At 39.9% G+C, this 20,815-nt stretch overlaps 1 protein-coding gene across 6 annotated transcripts in view; it reads right to left on the reverse strand.

Annotated features, from left to right (window-relative positions):
• Window positions 1-20,815, reverse strand: part of Tpd52l1 (TPD52 like 1) — a 100,879-nt gene that overhangs the window by 79,420 nt on the left and 644 nt on the right. The gene's annotated exons all lie outside the window — the stretch shown is intronic.

Here is a 20,815-nt window from a genome sequence, read left to right on the forward strand (position 1 = left end):
GCCTGCCTGTAATGTATCTACCTGCACCGGGGGGAGAGCTCAATAGCACCCAGGGGAGAGCTCAATAGCTACCACACCAAAATGATTGCATCTATACAAGGTCTAAGCAAACAGGATTATTACATCTATTTGAATTAGGATAAGAGTCTAAAATAAGGACATAGCTCAAATTATAGTCTTTTATCAGAGCTTTTTTTTTTGACCTTTCACTACCATGTTTGAATAAGCTCATGGTAAACATTCATTTGACACTCTGTCTTGAGTTCTGTGAAACTGAGACAATACCCACTTATTATGATATTTTTATAGGTGATTTCCTCTGCTAAATTCTCAACAGAGCTAAAAATACCCTCCATAGAAAGGTCACTGAAATTCAGAGATGAATGAATTCATTCTCATCAATATTTCAAACCCTAGCAGGCCATTACCCAGGGCTTAGGGAGGTGGCACACCGAGAGAAGAAAAAACAGCATGTTATGCATACAGTTCAGTAACTTCGAGTGGTGTGAAGACTGTGACTGTCTTCTAATGAATATGCATAAACCAGATATGCAGAACAGTCCACAAGAGAAATACGGAAAAAAAAAAAATCACTGCCTGTTATTTCTGTCCATTAGACATTTGTGTGATTAACAGGTGCTGCCTGTTAATCCACTGAAAATGAGCTGCTAGGAAAGTCACCTACCTGCCTGCAAGTCAGCTTCCTCATCCCTCTCTTTCCTGCCATGTTGGAATGTCTGTATCCAAGCAGCCAGGAAACATGCCATGCAAAACATACAGCTCCTTTGTGTGTCTCACATTGACAGGCACCTCTAAGGGTTTCCTCAATGTTTGTTTAATGATGATGGGAGAAATGGTTACATGCCTGTAAAACATGCATCAGCTCTCCAGTGATTTCTTTTGAGCTCTACAATGTGAATTCCACAAATATTCAAGTGAGCAATGAAGAATTTACTAACCCTATCATGGTGGAAACTTGGAGCTGGTCCAGAGCACGTCCTGAAGAACCCAGCTGCAGAATCTCCTGTTCTAAGTTTCCCTTTCCAGCCTCCAGGCATCTGGTCCTTTATTTCTGTTTCACCTTCAAAGGCAAATTCTCCTGCACCCTTTCCTCCCTACTTCCTATATTTACCTCTTAATCTCTGCACACCTCCCTGACTCTGTTTCTTATGTAGAAGAGCATCTTAATTCTGTCCCAGCTTCTATGCTGTGATATCCTGACATACCCCAAGTCCTAAGCTTAATATTGTCTTCAAGATTTCATTAACAGGGATGACAATTAATGACAATAAAGCACTGAAAAATTATTTGCTATTTCTATTTTCTTTCTTTGCAGGCACATACCACCACGAAAAGCCTGAAAACTCTTTTTGTTGCTGATACTTTATTCTATTTATTTATTTATTTACTTATTTATTTATTTATTTATGTGCATGCCTCTGGAAGTCAGAGGACAACTTTCAGGACTTGGTTACCTCTTTCAAAATGTGGTTTCTGGAACTCAAACTCAAGTCATCAGCCTTAGTGACAAGTGCCTTTGCCCACTAAGCCATCTCAACAGCCCTGAAATTCTTGATATCATTGTAGTACTTCTTTAATTTTAAAAGCTCAGTTATTTATTTTTTATTTTATTTATTATTTTTATTTTATGTGTATGTGTGTATTGCCTGCATGTAAGTAAGTGTACCCGTGTTGTGCAATGCCCACAGAGGTCAGAAGAGGCTGTTGGATCCCCTGGAACTGGAGTTACAGACAGTTGTTAGCTGCCATGTGGGTGCTGGAAACAGAATTCTGGTCCTTTGCAAAAGCAGTCAGTGCTCTTAACTGCTGAGCCATCTGTCCAGCCCCAAAGTCTCCACCTCCTAAGGGTCCCACTGACAGCTGCCATGTGGGTGCTGGGATTCGAACCCGGGTCTTCTGCAAGAACAACCAGTGTTCTTAACCGTTGAGCCATTGCTCCAGCCCCTAAAAACTCTTTTAATAAGAAGTTATACAAACTTTTTAATGATTCACTTCTCATAAAAATTGAATTATCCATAAACTGCCTCCATCTGCCAGGATTACATGTGCTGCTCTATGCTCTCAATACCATTCATTTGTTTAGCAACTCAGTCATCAGTTTTCCCAGAAGTATTTATGGAGTATTTTCCATAATCCAATCATTGTTCTACCTACACTGAGGAAATAGCAATAAAGGAAAAACTGTCACATTTACTTGCCCTTATTGAGCTTAATTTTTAGATGAGAGGAAAAGCAAGCACATAATTATGCATAATACGAAATATTATTTGATGAAAGAAGACAGAATAAAGGCTTTATAATGTATATGTGTATATAATGGAATACATAAGCACACATGTACATGTATATTAAAAGTTTTTATTTTTGCCTTAATTCACTTCGGAAACATCAGACATAGCAAGAGCTGGGATCTCAATTTGTCATTAGATTCTCCCAGAATACTCCAAGACCTCAGCATGCTGCTAAGCAACAGACACCAGGATGCTCCAAATTCTGCCACCCCCAACATGCACCTTTCTCCATGGGTGGTGCACCACTGTGCCAGCCTGTACTGTCATCATCAAATCTGAGCCAGGAGAGAGCAGAAATGAGATCTGCTAAGAGAAAAGATAAGCATTGCTGGCATGCTCCCTCTGGCCTCATTAAATTAGTATAAGAGAAGAAATGAATTTGAGCAAAATAGCCAGCCTGCCTGTTCTTCCTCAAAATGTACCTAAATAATAAATACTGCTTTGTATGTCCACTGTACCTATCTTTAGCTATAATTTTAGTAAATAAAGAACCAAATCCAGCAACTACGCAAAAAATGGTCTTGTATGCAAAATTTCAGTGTTGTTTAACAGGTAAAATATGTGCTTCAGAAAAGAAATTTTGCATGTGGGCCAGCTGTCCAAATTCTATCAACTTATGTATTTATTTCTATCTTCAACCTACTCATCTTTCCTTAGCTCCAGAAAGTTATTTTTAACTTTGTGGTAAGCAGTGTATGAAAATCCAAAGAATTTTTCTGATAGGAGACTATGAAATTAGAAGCTTAATGCCTAAGTGCTACAACAAAAATAAGGTGCCAAGTTCACCAAAGAAGGACTTTGATTCATTCACCTTTCCCTAACACTTTCTTTAGAACCCAGCACAGGACTTAGTCAATTAATATTTCATGGGAAACTATCTTTCCTTTTCATTGCCACGACAGTATCCAATCATGGTCTTAAGCATCCCCATGCATCATCCCACCCCATCCTCACAAAACTCACCAAGCATCTACCATTTCACCATTTTGAAGATGAGCTGAGACATAGAAGTTAAAACATATCAAAGAAGTGACCGAATTGGAAAATAAATTCAGATCTGTGACAACACCCAGGTTTGTTACCACAAGGCGAGAATCCTTTCATATGACAGAAGCTTTATTGTGCTTTCTTCTTCTTGACTTCCTCCCACAAAATCACAGTCATTTCAGATGGGAAAAGGCTGATGTTGATATGTAATTGTTCTTTAAGGGGAAAGCAGCAGCATCCAGAATAAAATTCTGTAGATTACATTAGATAGTGAAAATATCAAATGTATCTATCTGCACAGTTTCCACATGGGAAATAGGAGCAAATATAGTTTAAGGACCAGCTTAATAAACTCTCACAAATATATATGTGCACATACATATTAAAAAGCAACTTGTGTTGAAGGAACTTGAACAGACCTTTAAAGAAGAGCTACGGCATGTGTGCACAACCCTTTAGGGTTAGAGCTAAGTGACTGGTGAGCAAGTAGTGGACCTGAGAGGTTAAGGGTAAAGTAGGGATGAAGCCCTAGACAGAACATAGACCAGCCCTTTCTCTCTGCATCCTACTGTTTCCCAGGTTCTGATCATGATATAAATGTCACAGAACCATAGGAAACAACTACTCAGAGGAAAACTTTGATGCTCAGGAGGATAAGACCCTCTATAAACCATTCCTTGAACCACATACCCCATTTAAAGTAGAAAGTTGTTTGGCACAAATTGGTGGAGACAATGGGACTTTTTGGTATGGAAACAGAAGAGATGAAACCAAATCAAACATTACAAACAAGATAGGAGAGTCTCTTTTGGTGGGACTTCAGCTTGAACTGGCTGATACTAACTTGACCAGATTCAGTTGTTGTTGAGAGGGGGATCACCTTGCTGCTCACTGAACAGAAGAGAGAAGTGGTCAGTGTTATTTGAATTTTCTTAAGTAGGAATCAGTCAGATACTTGTCCAGTCATCACCCACATGGTTTCAAAAAAGTGTTTTTCCTTCTTGGAAGCATTCTGTGCTTGAGGTTATATGCTAAGAGGAGGATACTTAACTGATAAACTGCTGAGTCACTCGCACAAATGTCCTGGCCTCATTGTTAGGTCTGGGCCTTGTGATAAGGCTGAGGGACTCTGGGATACTTACTTATGCTGCAAGAAAACATAAGGGCTGTGTAGAATGAACCTGTAACAGCTCCAATAACGGTAAGTTAATTCATTATAGACTTGAATAAAACATTTAAAAATGATTGACTTTCTACATGAAAAGGTGCGACATAACGTGCAGACAGAAATGACAAGCCTTTTACCCTATCTGAGTCACCCATCAGATAGACCCATCAGTAGACTCTAATGAAGAGCCAATGTACTTAGCATGGGTAGTGTTCAAGTTTTTTTATATATTTTATTTATGATTTTTTTATTTTATGTGTATGTAAGTGTACCCATGTTGTGTAATGCCTGCAGAGGTCAGAAGAGGGTGTCAGATCACCTAGTACTGAAGTTATGGACCATTGGGTTGTTAGCTGCCATGTCAGTGCTGGGAACAAAACTGGGGTCCTCTGCAGGAGCAACCAGTCCTCTTAACCCCTGAGCCATATCTCCAGCCCAGTGTTCAAGTTCACAAAACAATCTGGGCAACTGTTAGCAGAAATCTCATGTCAGGTGTGTTATCTACAGAGAAGTAGTGGGAAACTAATAATGTAATTTTCAGCTGTAGGACCTCTAAAACTTGTGATTGTTAACTAAAAACAAGTAGAGCAGGATAACTTGTTTTGATTTTTTGGGGGCTTGTTATTATTGTGGTTTTTGGTTTTATGGTTTTGGGGGGTTGTTTGCTGGGTTTTGGTTTGTTTGGTATTTGTTTTCCTTGTACAAAGAAAGAGATTATTATGAACAATTGGGATTCTGTTCTGGCAGGTCATCTTACAGCTCACTGACTCTAGGGGCTTACCAGGGGATTGTACAGCAGTACACTTTTCCTAGCTAACAGTTACCCCTTGTTTTATCACTTGTAGCCATCTTGACGCTCAGTAGTTTTAGCTTGGTCTAACCATGAGGAACTCAATACCATAGTCTACAAACATTCTGGTCTTCTGGCCTAATCTGGTGTTCCATAACAAAGCTGTCAAAAGAGCACAAGGATGTGGGCAGCAGAAAACACATATCATCCTTTTAACAGGTATCAGGTTAAGGGCTGTGAGTTTATTTGCATTCTCTCCCCTTGGCAGTGTACCCTGCCTTTCTTAAAATGATTGAGCACAGTTTTGTATTCAAAAGAAGAAAGACGGGAAATAAGAGAGACATTGCAGTCTTTCTTCCTCTTGGTGTGCTGTGGATATGCTCACAGAACACAGAGACACAGCCAGCAGGGCTGCCACGGTCTTCGAAGAGACTGACCTAGAGAAATGAAGTGTTGCATGTTATAAAAATTTGGGTAATTGAACCTCTGTCTTGCAAGAACAACAACCCAGGAGTGAATTTATTCTTTGCATGGGAAGAAGACCGAGAATGGAATTCAACTTTTCCATTTACTTAACTACTTTGTTCATATCATTTCCTTCATCTTTATTTTTCTTATTCATGCAATCACCTAATACTGAGCAAAGACAGTTGGACGAGCATGCTGAGTTTATTGAAACATTGACTAGGAACCAGCAGACTTTCAAATACAAATTGTGGATTCATTTATTCCACAAATGCTGCCTGAACCCCTATGATAAGGTCAACTGTGTTCTAGGAGTTGGAGATTCAACAGTGACCCCCCCAAAGTAAAATACCTTGCCTTTCAGAACTTACTTGTAGGAGATGTGGGAAGAAAAAAATAAGCAAAATAAAGAAAAGGGGATAGCTGTTTAAAAACAGGCAAAAAGCAGGCAGGGGAAATATCAAGTGTCTATGTGTGTACTGAGGAAAACGTGTAGATAGAACAGTCAGGACACAACCATCACTAACATTTGCAGAACCCAAGGCAAGCACACAAAGGAAGCCCTAGAGCCCATCTTCTCTTCCCATATGGATTCCTGCACTGTGGCACGTCCTGACTACTGTACAGCAAACTGCCACCAAGTTACCTGCTTACAGCATACACATTTGTTTTCTCATAGTTTCTATGGGTCAGAAATTAGGGGACAGCTTAGCCAGGTCCTCTGCTCAGCATCTTCCAAGGCTACAACCAAGTGTATGGATCACATAATCATCTAGCAGCTCAACAGGGGAAGATTGCATTCAAGCCTTTTGTACACTGCTATAGGCACTGATGGGACCCTATACACACATATGTGTATAAGCTCAGGTTCAGGACACACTTGGAGGGAGTGTTAAAACACAGGCAACCCAACTCTTCAAGTTTAGGATTTGGTAAGCCTAAGGTAGGACCAACTAATCTGCATTTCTAACAAGCTTCCTGGTGAAGGCAATGAGGTGTTCAAGAGAACACACTTTGAGAATTCATTTCCAAATATGAGTGTTCAATCTACTCCTCCTGTCACCCTACATCAGTCAGCTCTGTCTTCTTTCAAGCCTAAAATGAACACTTTGGTAGCATTCTCTGCCTATGGGAGGTTCCTGTAAGCCTGGCAACATGCCAAAAACTGTTTGGGCAAGAAACTAGATTCTCAGGTACCTAGGGAATGATCTAGAAGAGGAGGTAGAGGGTAAAGATTAAGTATGAAGTTCTTACTTTAAACAGAGACTCATCTAAAAATTGACTGATGTGGATCTGTCTAATACACAAGGATCAGGACAGGGGTCAGGAATTCTGAAGGGCCAAATTTTACCTACTTGGAAGCCAACGAAGGAGCCATACAGTTTCCTTGATGCTGACAAAAGCAGCAAGACTTCTTGGTTGGCCACAGATAAAAGACAATTTATTACACCTAGGAAAATCAGTTGCTAGTGTAACATCACTGTGCCAGTTCCCTGAGCACTAATTCCAAAAGACTGATATAAACTAATGAAGGCCAGGTGCTGTCTGTTTATACAGTGTGGTGTGTTTTAGGAAAGTAACCCTGAAATTAGGCAACACTGATTTATAGAGAGGCTGAAAGCAAATCTGCTCGGTATCTGCTCCACAGTAAATATAGAAAGTAGCCACTGTCTTCTAGAGCTGCCCATGACAGGAACAACCTTGAAAAAAACATTCAGCCAGAGCAGTCTGTGTCCTGATTCCCTATCCACAAGTTGGATAACTTCTTCAGAGGAGGGTGTGATAAGAATAGGAGGTAGGAATTGGCTAGGCAGTTAGGGTAAAAAGACCCCAAAGAAAAGTAAGCAGTTTCTTGGCTAAAAGTCAAAACGTCTTTGGGACTCTTAGTAACATACTCTGTTCCAAAGGCCAAAAATGTCAAAAGTATTTGGGAGCTTTTATCTACTCCTTAGAAGATTTTAGCTGAAAGATTTTAGGGTTACCTCTTCAGAGGGGAGAATGTTAGAGTAGCAGAAAGTACCATTAAAAAAAAAGAAAAAGAAAGAAAGAGTACATGAAGTTTTCAAAAGAAAGTGATGGGGAGATATGGGAGGAGTTGGAGAGGAGGGAGTGGGCATGGATTTGATCAAAACATCTTATATGCATTCTCAATAAATTTTAAGGTAAAAAAAGAAAGGTTTTCATCACTTAAAAGTTTCAAAATGGGCTGGAGAGATGACTCAGCAGTTAAGAACACTGGTTGTTCTTGCAGAAGACCCAGGTTCGAATCCCAGCACCCACATGGCAGCTGTCAGCTGTCCGTAACTCCAGTCCCAGGGGATCCAACAGCCTCTTCTGACCTCCGCGGGCATTGCACGACACAGGTGCTCTTACCTACATGCAGGCAATACACAAATACACATAAAATTTTTTTTTTAAAGTTTCAAAATGCGTAATGAATAAAGAATGTGTCCACACTTTGATCTCGAATTAAGCAACCTATAAAAAACAAATACAGAGATACAAACAAGTCCACCCCTGTGCATTTCTATCTTAGAAGACAGAAGAAGGTACTAATTCTAAAACAACTTCTGCCAAAATAATCACTCAAATATACTTATTCAAAATTACAATAAAAAAAGTTGTGTTCAGCTCAAAAAAAAAAAAAAAACTTTCAGAGAGAATGCAACACAAATGCTCAGATGAGCTATGCTTAATTTTAAGATACTGATGGAGAACTACTCCCAGCAACAGGGACCCAGCTGCCTGGCCTGATGGTCGTAACATTTGGGAAAGAATCTAAGAGGGTGAGTGTAGGAATGACTTTTACTATTGATGTACTCTGGACTAATGACTTTTACCTAACATGGCAACCAAAAAGTTAGTTTGTAATGTAAACAAGCTCATGTGTTCCTTTTGTGACTTGGGCATATGACCTTAATCCTTCAAGACCCTTCCTGGACCTCCACCCCAAATAGTATATTAATGTGTGTTGCATGTTTTATATAACAAAGCTTTGCAAACAGTGCTGTCTATCTCATTAAAAGCAATGAGAGAAATTAAGAACTCTGTGTGCAGTATTCTAGGTCTAAGGATTAAAGGACAAAATTCTTCTCTGAGAAGATAAGGATAGATCTGACTTCTATATCCCCATTTCATGTTGGAGGTAGTGTTATAATAAAGAATGAGCAAAGCCCTTGCTGAAGAACACAGTTCTGAAAGAAATCTGAAGAAACAGGCTGTCAGCAGTTGGGGTCTGTCCTTTGCATGGAAATGAATGCTAAGAGTTAAGCCCTCTTTTTTATTGTATAGCTGTAATGTGACTTAGAAATGCCACAAGTAAGGAAGCAATCCAAGAGGACATTTGAGGAAGAGTGGTTGAGGGGGAGGGAGGGAAGAACTCAAAGGCTCTGAACAAAGGGAAGAGTGAGAACATCAGTCTGGTTTCTAAGGAGAAAACAAAACCAGAGAAGCCTAAGCCAAAGCAGAGAGACCAGGCACGAAACCTGACTGGACAGGAATCCAGGTGAGAGACACACTTGCTTGGCCCAGTGGGAGTGTTCAATTCCAAGTATACTTTGAAAGTAGAGTTGGTAACAGACTAGAAATGGGCTATGGGTCAGGGACAGGTTTTGAGTTTCTGAATTTGAAAAGCAGTTGCTATTAACTAAATCAGGGATGATTTAGGGGAAACTGAGGATGCTCTGGAGGAGAGAATTCAGGAAATCCCTGTCAGATATGTCAAGTTGAAGATGCTTATTAGACATTCATGCAGACATAGCAAGAGGATACCCTGAGGTTGAGGGGTTGGGTCCTGGCTGGAAAAATTAATTTTGGTGTTCCTAACATTTAGATCAATCGAAAAGCACGTGTCATGAAGAAATGGCCAAGAGAATGAGTATAGACAGAAAGGTGAAGCAAGTCAAGGCTTGATTCCTAGGGTGTACCAACAGTCAGCAAAGGAGAAGAGAAGGTTTATGAAGGAAGAAGGGGAAAAAGTGAGTTCAGGATCCTGGGAACCAAGGGAGGGAAGGACTTCAAGGAGGACATAGGAGCAACTGTGCTAAGTGATAGTGATGGTCGGCTAAGATAGGACTAGGATGCAACCTACGGATTAGGCGTTGAAAGAAAGAAAGGAAGGAGATGAAGGTGGCAGGAGGAAGAATTGAAGCATTAATTCTTCTGTCCAAATTGAATAAAAACCAAATTCGTAACTATTGCTATTATATTAGACATTATGGAGTATTTGCTTCCTCATCCTTGTGGACCAGATAAAAAGGACAGACAAAATTCTGAGGACAGACATAGCTCTGAACGGGGGGGGGGGCACAGGACACTATCTGAGAGGACAAGAGACCTCCCCCGAGATCATGGGCCTCAGGCTATCATCTGAGGGAAGAGGACAATGCAGCTCTGTGATAGAACAGAGTCAACAGACCACTGCAACTGAGTTCTGCATCTTCCTGAGGTCAAATTCTCATGATGCAATAGTTTCTTTATTTTCATATAAAGTCCTAGGTTGTTGCAATCAAGCAGGTTTAATGGTGAGTACTCAAAATAAGGGATGCAGCTTAAAGAAGTTTTTATTGTTTCTCTCCACTAGCAAAGGTCATAAAAATCTGGATTGACATCTAGTTGCAAAATTTGGGATGTCAAGACATAAAATGATAGCCCTTGATATTATTGGTTTGTTTGCCCAGATCTCTTAAGGAAGAAAATCAGTAGCTCCACAATCAAGTGAATTTGAAACACTGTGACTTCATTCTTTTCAACCTTAAACTCCATTTCAGATGTATATTTTTTAATATCTAATTTATTGTTTTTATTTTATGTGTACGAGTGTATTGCCTGCATGTGTATAAGTGCACCTGTGTTGTGCAATACCCGCAGAGGTCAGAAAAAGCTGTCAGATCCCCTGGGTGCTGGGACTCAAACCCGGGTCCTCTGCAAGAGCAGTTAGTGCTCTTAACCACTGAGCAATCTTTCCAGCCCCCAGATATATGTTTAACCTCTGCTTACTATTATTCAACTCCCTCTTTTTTTTGTAAATAGACAATATGCTTTTCAAATGTATAAGAATACAGATTTGCATAAATAACTCACAAAGCTCCATGCTGTAGATGCCTTTTGAGGTTTGAATAAGAAGCATTCCATCAAAAGCTCATGTGTTGAAGGCATGGCTCCCAGGTGGTGGCACTGTGGAAAGGTGACTGGATCATTCAGTACTAACTTCATCAAAGGGTTAATCCATTAGGACCTAGAGCTTCCTTCATAGGAGGTTGCTGAGGGTTTGCTTTGGAAGGATCTCTTCCTACTTGTCTCTCTGCTTCCTGGATGCTACATGGTAAGCCCCTTTCCTCCATCATGTCCTTCTACCATGATGCTTTGATTTTTCCCTGAGCCTCAAAGCAATGGCACCAACTGACTATGGACTTAAACCTTTGAAACTGTGAGTCAAAATAAATCTTTCCTCCTTTTAAATTGTTTCTCCCAGGTATTTTGTCACAGTGATGGAAAATGACTAATAATATCCAAACAACTGGAATGGAAAGGCATAGACCTGGAATTTTCTCCTGTATACAAAGGCATCTATGAAATGCATGTAGTAAACAGTATGTGAGGTAGTCACCTGTCTTCTAGGAAGGATATATGCAGAGAACTTCCTCACATTTACTGTATGCAGAATTTTTTGAAATAGTAAAATCACACTTCAAAGAAACTTGAATGTGTGCTATTATTTCTATATATTCTCTAAATTGTCACAGTGAAAAACCATGTCTTAATCTTAAGAATATACTTGCTTTTTAAAGGGACAGGGTTGTTGAGGATGGATTGCTGCAACCATGCCAGATAAAAGTGGGTCAATAGCACTAGATCATTTCCTTGCTGGTAATGCCTTTCATGTATTAGTTAAATATGAACAGGTGGTGAGTACTGGAGGGGATCAGACACATTACCTGAAAATATGTCATTGTTTCATAAGGATTTTGAGCTGAAGGCATTTGAATGGATGAAACCCCTTGTTTCCCTAAAAGTCGAGCCTCCAAAAAGAACTCAGTTGTAACTGAGCCCCTCCCTGGGAGCAACTTTACCTTCTCTCTAGATGTTGTAAAGAGTCCCATCTTCTCTCCTGGGGACTCATTTATCTTTAAAAGGAAAGATCATTTGTCCTTCCAGGCCCTTTCTCCCCCCAACTCCTTTCCTCTGTTAAGACGGCATACAAGCACTCAACTCTCACCACTCCTTGGGGCATTCATGTCTTCCTCTGATGCCCTGGTGCAAGTAAATTTCAAAATAAATAAATCTGTATGCCTTTTCTTCCATTGTCCTCTCTGCCAGTCTGTGTCACAGGCCTTCAGAGAGTTAATCTATGAGGGTAGAGGGAAAGTTTATGACAGTGCTTATGAGAGACTTCAGATCATTTACAATAAAGTTTTCAGGTAGCCTGGGTAGCCTAGAACTTTCTGGAGCCCTGTGAGTTTAACAAGACTAATGGGGGGCAAAAACTATATTTCCCCCCTGACCTGCCCTGCTAACTAATGGAAACCATCTTTCCCTAATGTCTTAATGTAGAAATGAGTCTATTCTGGAAATATTGAGAAATATTTATAGAATGCCATTTTTAGCTCTCATTATTGCTGCTCTCAGATCATTCATGTCCAGAGAAATTAGTAGAAAATCATCAATACCCCACCTCCCACCCCCTCATCTCAGTTTGTCTTTTTCTTTCAAACGAATGAGTTCTGCTTCCAGGACAAGTTCTCATTCCCCCATAAGGTGCTCTTGCGATTGACTGACAAAAGAAATTTCTAATTGAAAGGAAAAAATATTTTGTAATTTCCAAGCAGTTGAAGAGGATCCAATATTTTAAGTCTATGACAGGGAAAATGCAATTTTCTAAGATAAAATAATCACAGGTAACTTTGGAGATGGGGTATAATACATGCATGCATTTTCAGTATGGAGCATGTTCTGGCTATAGAAAAATGCCGAGGTTTTGCCTTCTGAAAAAAAGCAATTTGATGATGACTAAGGGTATTGTTGTGGATTTGTAGTTTTATTCTGGGAATTTCACTTCCTATACATCAAAATGCAACATTTATAAATATTTCACGTTATGAGAAACTATTTAAAATGTATCTTTCCTTGAGGACTAGAAACTTCCCTTTAACCTGAATTGTATTCACATATATCAAGACGTTCCATTGCTCTTTCTGGCATATTAATGATAATTCTTAATTTAATGCATAGATTTTAAGTAAATTACATTTAATTTTGTATACATTTAATAAAATGCAGAATGACAAGCTTGAAAAATCCATATTTTCTTGTCTTTCATGTGCTCTTAATTACATCATAACTCAGTAAGTTTGACACGTGGCTTTGAGGTATCATTGGGGGACTTCCAGGACAACAGTGCTGGTGACCGTCTGCATACACACAGAGCAAGTCAAGTGGGTGACTGAGGCAGACATCTTTCTTCACTTTAGACCATGGTCACAGACATTGCTAGTAGCTTAAGCAGCAAATCCTCTGTTCATTTTTACACAATTTCAGTAGGTACTTTTCTTAAAGTAAATATTTTGCTAATATGCTTGGGAGATAATTAAATGAAGAGATTTTCATGTCAATTATGCATTATAATATTCATGAGACAAAAAAATCCTTGTGGAAGGGGCACTTTTTGCAGTTTGTACTTTCAGTTAGTGTCTAAAGCATACAAATATTACTTTCCAGAAATAAACACAGAGATCCCGTAACTTTTACTTATTTTGGAAATTCTGAGATTGGGCTGGGGAGATAGCTCAGTGCTGCTGCTCAAGCATGGGAACCCAAGTTTGGATCCCCACCTAGCACCATCGTAAAATGCTGGCTGCCTGTAACCCCAGTGCTAGAGGGAGGAGACAGGTAGACTCAGGGGCTGGCTGGCTGGACAGCCAGGTTAGCCTAAATGGCAATCCCCAGGTTCAGTGAGAACCCCATCTCAGAAAAGAAGGTACAACATGATAGAGGAAGACCCCTGGACTACACACAAACAAAACACATACACACATATGAATATGCATAGGTGTGCACACCCACACCACACAGATATTTACCATAAATAAAAATAACCCCCCCAAACACTGACATTAGATATGGATGAAGAAACAGAACTTTTCATCTAGTCCGTATTTGAATTGACTGTTCCTTGATCTAGAGATCAAATTCTAATCCACCTCTGAGAATCACGTTGGGTGACTTTAACAGAATTCTTCATCAGAAAAACAGCAGACACATCCATCTTTAGGTAAATGAACTCCCAACCCTGACCCCCGAATTTCAATACTATAAGAAGTATTCTCAAGGGTCTCAGGGATACTAAATCACCTCAAACTCCACAACCTAGACCCTGCTCACATGGACAGTACAATTCAACCCTGCCTTTGAAAAGTCCCATTGACCATAGAGAAGATAAGGTAAAACCATTCTTTGCAATTTGGCATACTGACTGCTATGCGTACCAGTAAGGAGATGATACAGAATAGTGACTAAAACCCCAAAGGACAGAGTCAAATTCTAACTTCAAATCCAGGCTCCATCATTTCTAAGTTGCCTGAGATGAGGAAAGTGGGCAACTCTCCTTCAATTCTGTTTCCTTACCTAGAAAATGAAAATAACATTACCTTCCTGATATATTTGTTGCAGTTTTTAAATAGCATGATAGTTTTTAATGTGCATCATGTGTATAAAAAAAAACCTAAAATATTATCAACTTCAATGTGACTTGCTCTAATTAGCATTCCAAAAATCCCATTGAGGGGGAAATACGTCATCTCATCAGCTCTCTGTGTTGCTACTCACAGAGATGAACTCTTCTTCTTGGCTACCCTTCCAGAAAAGATGCTTTTGTTTCCCTTTGACTGAGTGCACACTGAGAGACACCAGCCTATGTATCCCAGACTCAGCAGAGCTGAATTCAAGTTTGTCATTCTCTCTTAACGTTTTCTGAGCTCTACTTTCCCTGTTTGTAAAATGAGTTAAAAGTAAAACTATCTGTCTCATGATGTTTTGGTATGTTTTGATAAAATAACGCATGTGTAAATTCTGGCAAAAGCTAAGAAAAGCAACCTCAAACATTTATCAATATTTACCATGTGCTGAGCACTGTTTCAAACACCTAGAGTAATTACTTCACCAAATCTTCATTTCAATCCTAACATATTAGAACTGTCTTCAGTTTACATATGGAAATGCCAAGGTCCTGAGGAAGCAGTACCTTGCTCGAAATCATATAAATTTTAAAGTAAAAATGGTAAGATTAAAGTCAAGACAGTTTTCCTTGGCTTCAGGATCTTAATCACTGTGGATACCCTGAGGCCTCCCAGTACCAAATGCTTGTCAAATATGCTATTACTACAATAATAAATATTTGTTGAAATATTTAAGTAAATCAATATTTTCTGAAATATTATTTGTTATATCTTATTAAGTAGCAAATCTGACGAAATGGATTCATAAGATTTTGTTGCTTTTGTTTATTGTGGTTTTATTTTTATTTTTATTTTTTGAGAGGGCCTCCCTGTATCTCCAGCTAGCCTGGAAATCGTTATGTATACTAGGCTGGCCTCAATTTCACAGAGCTCCGCCCGTCTCTGCCTCTGGGATTAAGGGTGGGATTAAGGGTGTGCACCACCGTGCCCAGCTCTTATAAGTCTTTTGGAGACAGTTTCTAGAGTCTGCCTTTTCAGAATATTAAGGAACTAAGCATAGGTTAGGGAGGGCAATTCAGGATAGGTTCCAATAGACTACAATATTTATATTCTTATTTTTTTAATTTTAGAAGTATTTAAGTTGCAACAAGAGCATATAATTTGCTAAAAATTGCTGACTATACATTATGATTTACTTAAAAGTTTTTACTTATGGAGAAAATAAAACTATATGAAGTATCATTGAAGACACTAGTAGTCCTAATGAATCACAAATCAAAATATGCAACAGGAGTTGCCAAGATGGCTCAGCAAGTAAAGGCATTGGCTGCCAAGCCTGACAACCTGAGTTTGATTCCCAGAACCCACATTATAGAAGGAGAGAATGAATTCCCAGAAATTGTCCTATGACCTCCCCATGCATGTACACATACACACACACACACACACACACACACACAATAAATAAATATATAAATAAATAAATGTTCAAAAAGTTTATTTTTCATATAACATTAGTAAAAGCTATATAACTGCATGCATATTGTAGAGTATTACCCCTGGCCTCATTTTCTATTCTTATCTTAGTTTATTTTCTTTCATTCATCTCTAATTTACATTAACTTTCTGTGTTTTATTAATAAAGTCATATAAATTGTCCTAAATCCTTTCTTGAGCAAGACAAGAATAAATAAAAATCCAGTGGGCAAAGTGCAATGTAAGGTAGTATGACATTGTCACTTTAATAGGATTTGCAAACAGGTAGGAATAATTCAGTTCTTATTACTTTGTGTCCTTTATAGACTTCTAGGAATTCTCCTAGAAAAAGGAGTTATTGTCATAAGCTAAATAATGTCTCCCAAATCCTAAACTCTAGAATCTGTATGATAATTTATATGTAAAAGTTGTCATTACAGGTGTGGTTGATGTAAATTGAAATTTAGCCTGGATTATTCAGGTGGGCCCTTAATGTGATCACAAGTGTTCTTAGGCGAGACAAGCAGAGACTCCCCACAGTCAGAGAGGAGAGGGCAATGTGACCTCAGAAGCAGAGGCCAGTAATGTAGATAGACAAGACTGGCAGCCCAGAAGCTGGTAGAGGGAGAAACAGATTCTCAGACTCTAGCCCTGGCAATTCTGTGACTTTGGGCCTCTGGAACTGGAAAATAAATTTCTATTGTTTTAAACCAAAAAGTCTGTGGTGATTTTTAAGTCAGAAAACTAAGGCATCCATTAATTTAATATACAAGGGTTAAATATGAGTTATGGAAAGAGTTGTGAAAGATTGTAGCAAAGATTAAAACCAGGAAGTTTTCATTTGAGAGGTTTCAGGAACAGGCTGCCTTCCTATCCAAATTTCTTTTCTCCAGGTGCTTCTCCACTTCACCGTGGGTTTATACCCCAATGAACCAATCATAAACTGAAATTACCATAAGATGACAAGACTTTGACAGCATCTAAACTACTAAACATAACAGCAACACTGTCCACTGCAGATTGTCAGCTGTTTCCCATGTGATCATATGGCTGATGGGAGGAGTTACAGCTGCTGCCACAGTCCAGCCTCAGGATTCAGCATCAACATTACTTGCTGTGACAAAATACCTGAGGAAACAACTCATGGGAGGAAAATTTTATTTGGATTCATGGTTTCAACAACTTTAGTCCTTGGAAAATTTACTCCATTGCTATTGGCCTATAGTGAGGCAGAACATTAGGAAACAGATGCACGTGGCAGGCAGAGCTCAGTTGCTCATTTCAATGCAACCAGAAAGCAGAGCAAGATATACCCTCAGTGGAAAAGTCCCAGTGACCCACTTCCTTATCCAGCCCTCACTTCCCACCACCTCCAACACTGCCAGCAAATTATAAACCCATCAACAAATTGATGCACTGATTACGTTCCAGCCTTCACGATCAAACCACCCCTCAATAATTACAAATACCATCTAGGAAATAAGCCTTCAACACATTAACCTATACGGGGATAATTTATATGCAATCCATAATAAAATACTTAATTATCACAAGCCTGGGTAAAGATCAAAATTCAAAGTTCAAAGTACGGTATTGAATGAGCATCATTTCACACCATTGTAAAGCTGAAACACCTTCTTCAGTGGAACCTTCCTCAGTAAAGAACTGTCTGCATATTATGTGAAGGTAAACTTCCCCAGTACCAATGGGAAGCAGCCGGAAATGCTATCCTCCTGTGGATTTCCCACTCCACTCTACTGTCCAGCCCCTTCTCACTGAATCATAATCCCCCTATTTTCTTTTTTTTAAATATTTTTTATTATTTTTATTTTATGTGTATGCGTATATTGCCTGCATGTAGGTAAGTACACCCGTGTCCTGAAATGCCTGTGGAGGACAGAAGAGGCTGTCGGATTCCCTGGAACTGGAGTTACAGACAGTTGTTAGCTGCCATGTGGGTGCTGGGATTCAAACCCAGATCTTCTGCAAGAACAGCCAATGTTCTTAAATGCTGAGCCATCTCTCCAGCCTCATAATCCCCCTACTTTCTTCCCCCCCAACTCCTTACAATGCCTTCTTGTTTTGTTGGAAGTAATCTAGTCTTTCACAAAGCCCATGAATATGTTTGCAGAATTTCACTCCCAGGAGACCTTCTAGGACCTGCTACATTTAGAGGGGGCATGTAGTCTGAGAATGCCTGTTTAACCCCCACATCTTTGTCTCTTAGTCTTTAGACTAAGAGGCAAAATGAGAAAAGAGGCAAAGAGCTAAACCATCTCTAGTTCTGGTTATTCGAAAATCACAGGTAGACGCTTACACCTTGGAAATCATAGGACTATTTTATAATCTAAGAGGCAAACATTCATTTAATGTGCCCCATCCACAAACATTCCATTTGGTCATGAGGGCAGGGTGGAGAGCATCATAGGGCAGCTGGAAAGGTAGGTAAGACTAAGTTTTCCTCTTCCTTAAAAGTCCAGGGTTTGAGTGGCACTCACAGCATCAACTTTGCAACCAATTTGTTCATAAATAGAGAACCTAGCTTCTGTCACAGCTCCTCTGTAGAATGGGAATGAATGTATCCACCTCCTCAGATGCTGAACACATGGCATGAGCCAATACACATAAAGCATTGAGATCAGAGAGAAGAACAAAATAACCTGTCTGAGCTATTGATTAATGCCAATCAGGCCCAAAGCCTTCTATGCCTTCATTGCACTGTGTGGCCGCTTTCCTCCCATTAACCTATGGTGATTTTATATATTAATTCATGAAGTATCAATTTAATATCCATCTCTTCCTCTACTGTAAATTTCATGAATTAGAAATCAAGTCTGGTTTTGCTCTTCCTTATATTAAATTTGGCAAACACTGAAATATTTGCTCACAAGTAAAGCAAGCCAGTAAAGCAAACCAGTCACATCGGTAGATCCAAGTCTGTAGTTTCAGACATCTTCAGAATTGGGGTGGATGTCTTTTAATTACCATAATTTTTCTCCAACCTCATCAAGTAATGTAATTGCTTGGGTGGCTTTCAAGTATCCTCATGCTTAGGCTCCAGGGATTCTAATTTTACTGGTATGGCCTCAGCCTAGTCCACTTGGACCCTCATATCCATGGGGTCTTCAAACTTGGATTTGATCAACTGCAGATCAAAAATAGTTGAAATAAAATGTCTGAGCATTTCTCCTAAGCAATTGCCATTGCCATTATTTCCTAAGCAATATAGTATAATTATTTACCTGACAGTTGATTGAATCAAGTTTATAAGTGATCTAAAGATTATTGAAAGTATACAGGAGATATATAAGAGGTCCTAAGCAAACACTGTACCATTTTATACAAGACTTGAGCATCTCTGAGTTTTGGTATCCATTTTTTAAAAAACGTTATGTGTATATGGGGGGCAGGCATTGCACATGAGTGCAATATACCCACAGATGCCAGAAGATGGCATCAGATCCCTTGGAGTTGGAGTTAAGGTGGTTGTGAGATGCCCTATCTGGGTTCTGGGAACTATGCAGCACATTCTTAACCATTGAGCCATCTCTCCAGATCAGATTTTGTCATCTTAAGAGGAGTCCTGGAACCAGTCCTCCATGAATACTGAGAGATAAGTGCCTTCTAATCTGAAAGTTGGCTTGGAAAAATTTCAGCATTGTTCCAAAGGGCTTCAGTTCAGCCCTGCACTTCTAATCAAAAACAAAGAGTCTCTGCTTGTCCAACATTAATCAGGAACCTTCTCCTAGGCCCATCTGAATAAGCTTTGATTACATCCAAGATTTTGGGAAGCATGCTGCTATGTCAGTTTAGCCACATTCTTCTCAATACCCTGATCATTCTCAATATCTGGTCAGTTTCTTCATCCTCCACACCCCACTTCCACCCCAAGTCTAGATCACACCAGCCTGCCTTCAGGAAGGATCCTCTTAGGTGAGGTGGATTTTGCCTGAATCAGTCTTACCCCTAATGTCCCTTAGTAATTCTGCACTCACTGATCCCTACATTACTCAAGGAACACATTCTCAGTTGCTCAGGTTGTTTAGGATTGAGCCCAATCTCTCAGGAACCCCTACAACTTCCCTCCAGAGTCCTGGGCTAAGTCTTCCTTAACAATTAACAATCACCATTTAATGCCTTTGGTTGAATTCTCCTTCCCTATTTAGATAATGGATAGGAGATTGGAAGTTGCAGCTTTCTGATGGAATCTTGGCTGATGGAACCAACGAGTTAGGGTTCATGCTGTTCAGACTATTGTAATGCTGGCAGCAAACCAGTTGAGTGACTCCAGACCCACACACTGCCAAACTGGCCTCATTTGGGACGCTTTCACCCCAAGAACAGGAGTGCATGACAGGAGTGCATGAGGTCATGAACGCCTTGCCTTGCCTTGCCTTGCCTTGCCTTTCCTTTCCTTCTTTCCTTTCCTTTCCTTTCCTTTCCTTTCCTTTCCTTCTTTTTTTTTTTTTTTTTTAAGGCGTTTATGTATTTTTAAAGGCATCACAGACTCCCTTAGTGTGAAGAAAGTGGTCATGATGGCCTTAAAGGCTGAAGTCTGCAACCCATTCCCTCTGGGAGTTGCTTCCAAGACCGAAGTCTGTTTCCTTCCTCCCGGTCCCTTGCTCCCCATATGGCAACCTCTGACCTTTCTAAGATCTCTTTATTATCCTTCTTGAGCCATCCCATAGAGTTCCCAGGAGTGAAACCTAGACGCAGGAATCCACCTGCTGGAGATCAGGGACTGGAGAAGCTCTCCTGCCTCTAAAGGCCAGTCCTTGCGCCCACAGCCCTCTTAGCCCCACCACCCGCTCTCCACCGAGCCACCACCACGCGGGGGGCGGCGCGTCTGCGTCATCCCCTCCAGTATTGGGGAGCGAAAGGGCAGGAGTCTACAACCCCCGGTCTCAAGAAGCCGCTACCGGGGGGTGGGGTGGGGTGGGGTGGG

Source organism: Nannospalax galili, unplaced genomic scaffold (genome assembly GCF_000622305.1).
Source record: "Nannospalax galili isolate Female #2095 unplaced genomic scaffold, S.galili_v1.0 scaffold597, whole genome shotgun sequence".
NCBI lineage: Eukaryota > Metazoa > Chordata > Mammalia > Rodentia > Spalacidae > Nannospalax > Nannospalax galili.